Here is a 6,000-nt window from a genome sequence, read left to right on the forward strand (position 1 = left end):
ACGGCGGACGGACGGACGGACGGACGGATGGATAGATGATAGATAGATAGATAGATAGATAGATAGATAGATAGATAGATAGATAGATAGATAGATAGATAGATACGTAGATAGAAACGCTCAAAGTGCCAAAGGTTCGCTAAGAAATCCTTTGCATTTAATACAGTCAACGTCCGATTGAAAATGACCCTTCAGATTTGTAATATGCTTCATCTCATTACACTCTCGTATTGCGGCAAAACTGCCTTTCAGGCTCCGTTACGGTCGAACAGAGCAAAGGCACAGTCAACGTCCGATTAGAAATGGTCCCTAGAGTTTCAATATGCTTCACCTCATACACCTCGGTATTGCGGCAAAGCTGTCTTTCAAGCTCCGTTACGGTCGAACTTTGCCAAGACACTCAATGTTCGATTGAAAGTGGTCCCTAGATTTCAATACGCTTCACCTCATCACATTCTCGCACTGCGGCAAAGCTGCCTTTCAAGCTCCGCTACGGTCGCAAGTGTATTAACAAAGAAAACGCTGGTTCCAACTGGAGATGAAAGATGTGGCAGAGGTGGGGCTCAATAATGCTGTTTGGGATCTGAAATTTTGGGCAGGAAGTCCAAAAAAGCTTCCACAGAAGTTGAAAGAGGAGGAGAGGCTGAGGAAATGGCATCTTTGCCTACCACGTGAAAGTGTTGTCGGCAACACTTTGGTTGTACCAAATTGTGTTACACAAATACAATTCGGCCTCACATTGCATTTCAACCTAGTGAAAAGGTACACTTTCGGTTTGCTATCTCATAACAATATGCCTTAGGAACCCTCTCCAACTTTTTTCTGCAATTTCACTTCGAATTATTCGAAAAATATTCCAGAAAATTCGAGAAATATTTGGAAAAATATTCGATACTCACACTTCAATATTCGAATTCGCTTCGCACCCAAATTTTGCTATTCGCAAGCTCTACTAATTAGCCTACAATGCGCCTAAAGTATGGTAGCTGCAAAGTGATTCACCCCGCAACATTCGATAAACAATGCTGCTCCACAGATATGAAGAAGGTGCTGCCCCCATGGCCAAAGAAGTTGTGGCAATCACATGCAGGCGTGATAGATTCTACTGCAGGCATGCGTGCTACGCCGCTGGCTGGTTGTTAGCATCGTCCAACTGTGTGTCGTAACCTCAGCGATGGTGCGCGCTAATCTTGGAGGCACTATGCACTTTGTGTGCCTTTGCTTTTAGATTACAGATTGTGCTGACTTCCCTTTTTTCTCTTTTTAATCTTTTCGGCAAGGCATCTGTGTATGTTGTTGTGCGCAAGGCCACATTGTTGCTGCGTATTTACACCTGATTGTCACTTCAAAGCAGGCCAGTCTCACAATTTGGATGTCCTGCAAAAGGTGGTCAGGGACCCAGAGGGGAAGCAGACGAACTTGGCAAAGGAGCCAGACCTCGCAGCGTCAACATGAATGATTATTGGGGAGACGCATACCAATTGCTCGGGAGAATCCCAAATTTTGAGCAATCCTCTAAGTTTATAGGCTTGGTCATAAATCTCCCAAAGACAGCCTAAAACCCCCCACGAAAAGAAAATAACAAGGAAAAGACAGCAGTGTAAAATTCCTGGCTTTGATCTATGTGCAGAAAGCTTAAGTCATTTTCGCCACAGTACACTGCTGTCATGCAGAAAACCAGCGTAGAATTGGGAAGGGGCCACGAGATGTCACGGGACACAGCACATTTTGTACCATAAATACACACACACGTTCCCGCCGTATAATTACAATTACCACTGCCAGTATGATTGCTGACTCTAAAAAACTTAACTGGTATCATTCAGAACTGTCTATGACGTTGCTGTGGCTCTGGAAACAAACAAAAGCATACGCCGTCTTCTTTTTTTTTTGGTCACATCTTAGCATACTAGCACATGATTTGGCATACTAGTTTTCCATGTTTTTCTGTAATACAATTTTCGACTGATATGAATTTTTTTTTTTTTTTTTGTGAAACTGCGAGGTCGTACCCTGCTTCTAAGATGCCACTGCACACAGGACACCCGTTTATCTATCTGTAGCGACCTGATGACAATGGCCAACATGAATTAAAACTGGGAAGCGGGCTAGTTGGACTGCATCATGGTTGTCAACTTGGCATCCAGAGAAAGGATGAGCAAAGAAGTACACAACACAGAACTTGTGTCATGCACCATGTTTTTCCTGCCCCTCATCTGAGCACCGACTTTGGTTTGTAACCACGAGAAGTAAAATGCAGACTAACTGGGTCACAGAAACCAATGCACATGAAGCAACCATTGGCAAGCTTTTTCAGCCACTTGGAGAATAAAGTCACAGATATTTTGGTGAATCTAACACTTCAGTCCTTTAATTACTAGGATATTTCCAAAAAGTTAGCGATCAAGATTATGTTTGCTGCCACAAAGTTCAACTCTGCGCCCGGAATGTAATAGTTACATTCACCTGAAACAGAGAGCCGGTGATGTGCTCGTAGAAAGGCGTCTTGGTAAAGGTTCCGTTTCTCTGAATCCAATGCTAGGAACCAGTCCTCCTGAGACAGGGCACATGGAGGATGTGCACTATAAGCACGCAGTAGCAAGTATGCAGCCCAGCACTGTGCCTCTTGCCAGTCGCAGCTCACCTACAGATTCAACCAAACACAGAGAGGTGTGTCTACATCATGCATTTCCAATTCGTGCACAAATGTTACCAGCTATTTATGAAATGGTGCTCACAAGTGGACTGGCCACTGCACTGAGATGCTTGCATAAACATCGATCCCATGGTACGTGGGATCTGCTGAATTTTTTATGAAATAGTGCCTCACAAGCGGACTGGCCACTGTACTTGAGAAATACCAGAAGAGACACACTTTGCATGTATATAGATTACAAACATGGATTATCCTCTTTGTACACAGGAGTAATAGCATCAGTTGAGTGGGGAGGCCCCCAATCTCAGGTTTTATATTTCACAGTTCTACGAGCACTGGAGTCAATCCAGGCTTGGTTTTCATGCCCACAAACAAAAAACCTGAACGAATCCAAAAGACAGGCTATCGGTTTGTTTACACACAAATTTTCTACATTGGACATGCAATATGAATGAATGAGGTCTAATAACTTTCGACACACGAACTGCGTCGAAAAAAATTACGGCTGAATTTTCGTTCAGTTACTAATAACGAACTAGCATCAACCTGGTAATGTATGTAAGCCCACTAATGATGAGATTACCCGCTAACATCACAAAAAAATGCTGTTTGTTTTCAGCAGTGCACATGCAAACTGCACATACACAACAGGCACACTGTATGACGTATAATCAAGTGCTTTGTGTATCCCATACCCACTGTCCCTTGTCCAGTCATCTAGCACAAAGCTTTTCTGCTCTGCATAGATTCTTCACCCGGCCCAGCAAAGAAAATGATTATTGACACTGATTGAAGGTGCAGTAGTCAACCAAAGACTAAGTAAAAGTACAACGAAGGCAACTTCTGACCGTCAGGCAATGCAATATATTCTTCACACCACTCTCTCTGTTGTTGCTATCACTATCTTTCAGTAAGAAAACCAGAGCCATGTAGCTACATGAGTGGCAAGCTTCAACATTTCAGAATGGATGCATGCGCATATGCCGAAAGTTGTGTACTATAGTTCTAAGTTGCCTGTGATAATAGACGGCGCTCCAAGCAAAAAGTTGGAAACACAGCTGGTTTATATACCAGAAACAAACTATGGTAATCGACAAGCTTAACACACTACATTGACCAATGATGCCACAAAACACTGCTGCAGGTTAGGCTTTATGCAATAATATTACAGGTAGGCTCTCGATAGTTCAAACTCGAGGGACCACAGGATTTTGTTTGAACTATCAGAAGTTTTCAGCGTGGCAAGTTATCATAAATATGACCCGGGCAACATACCAAGGTGTGTTGTAATGAAACATTCACAAATACCTATTGCGAGTATACTGTGTGTGGTGTGGTGTGTGTGTGTGTGTGTGTGTGTGTCACTACCTAGACATTATTAGCACATATTTCTTGCTCTTCAGCAATACAGAGGAAGAGCTTGCATTAAAAACAATCAAGAACAGCACAAATTGCAGCAATATGCATAAGCAAAATATATCATGCCTCTGATTATGTACACACAATCATGATGCCAACTCTTAAGTAGCCCGTGAAATACAAAACCTCTATAAAGCATTTTATAGAGATTTAAATGTTGTAAAGACATTTTATAGAGGTTTCGGTTTCGTGGGAGGTAGTTTTTTTTAGGTCCACACAAGCAACAAGCAGCACTCTGCAATCAGCTGCCTTTTATAAAATAGCATACTCGGGGCACTGATATATGAATCACACGACTGACCGACCTTCTGCTGCACACTGTCAACAGGGTGTCGGAACGGAACGAAAACTGAAAACGAAAAACGAAAAAAAAAACGATATTTTGGACTGGAACGAAAACGTAACCGAAACTTTATCTATTATTTCGTTCCGGAGTGAAAACGAAATTTTTTCAATCGTTTTCGGTTCACGAGAAAACTTCGCAATCCGGAGCAACTGAGCTCGTGCAATGTGAGCATATCTCAGGGTACGGTATTAGCGCGTACCTCAGGGCAGGAATTCCAAAGCAAAGATAGTGTTGAAATTGTGCGAAAAACGAAAACAGTGGCAACCAGAGATGTTTATATTAACGCAAGTGGATTTTTGCGCGCCTGTCACGCAGGACCAGCGTAGAGAGGGCATTGTCGGCGCTGAAGTTTGTTACAGCGAAAGCTGTTATGTGATCACAACGGCTGATTTTGGCGCCATAGTTGTCCACCGCCGCCGGTGTCCGTGACCGCTATCGCGTGATACAAAAAAAAATAAATGAGAAACGAATTTCCTAGGATCGGATGGCATTTCAAACCCGCGCCCTCTGCGTGGCAGTCGGGTCTTCCACCACAGTGCCACGCTAGTGCTTCTATGCTTCCGAGGAGCGCAGGACAAGCGTGAGTGCTGACGAGCAGTGCGGCCCAGTGTTCCGTATTCGATACAAAGGCACAAGGTGCCCGAGCGGTGCACTGTTCCAACTAATACCATGGATCTGGAGGGTCTTGTTCCTCATTAACCAAATCTTATTTTTCTCCATATTCACAACCACTCCAGACGCGTGGAAAAACTGCTTAGTCTTCTTGAATACTACTTTTGTCAGCATAAAAATAGGCTACGTCGTCATTTTAGCATTAACACATTTAGGCATAAACAATACTAAAACACCACCATTCGTTCAAACATGCTGACCATGCAAATACTATAGGTAGCGGGAGAACTGCCCCTATGGGAATTAGTAGGGTGGTTGTACTGCACGAGATATGTAACCAAGCTTCTATCCCTCGACCTTGGTAACCTGTTTTGCGTACTCTTGCAGTTCTTAATGCATCTAATGACATCAGCTTTATAGGGCGTTCATTCTTAACCCAATAAAACTATCAAGATGCCTTTCTTACGTGGAGGAATTACATTGATGGAATTGAACTGCCCGGCCATACCCGGAGTGCGAATGGGCTAGTTTTTTCAGTCCGAGGAATTGAAAGGAATGGAATTGCGGCAAGTTCTGATAATTGAAATGGAATGGAGGCGCCCATTCCGCCACACTGCTTCCCACCCACTGCAAAGCGCTCAGCCATAATTCTTCATCATCATCAGTCACAGCGCAAAGTGCACATAATGCCTTACAGATGTGTAGCGTGTACCACGAGACTCCGAAGAATGACGAAAAATGGCATAGTGGGAACTTCTCTACTTCAGAAGAATTGGGATGATTTATGGCGTAGTGGGTACCTTGCATGTGTACTTGTGTTATTGCCCCAAGAGACTATCCAGCGGACTCTACAAAGTCCGCTCTTCCAGCTTTCATTGTGACTGTGCTGCGTGTGTCGCGCAGGCCTGGCGATCTATTTATCAGAACAGCGGTCTCGCACATCAGAGAGTACACTCAATGACGTGCT

This window comes from Rhipicephalus sanguineus, unplaced genomic scaffold, assembly GCF_013339695.2.
Source record: "Rhipicephalus sanguineus isolate Rsan-2018 unplaced genomic scaffold, BIME_Rsan_1.4 Seq69, whole genome shotgun sequence".
NCBI lineage: Eukaryota > Metazoa > Arthropoda > Arachnida > Ixodida > Ixodidae > Rhipicephalus > Rhipicephalus sanguineus.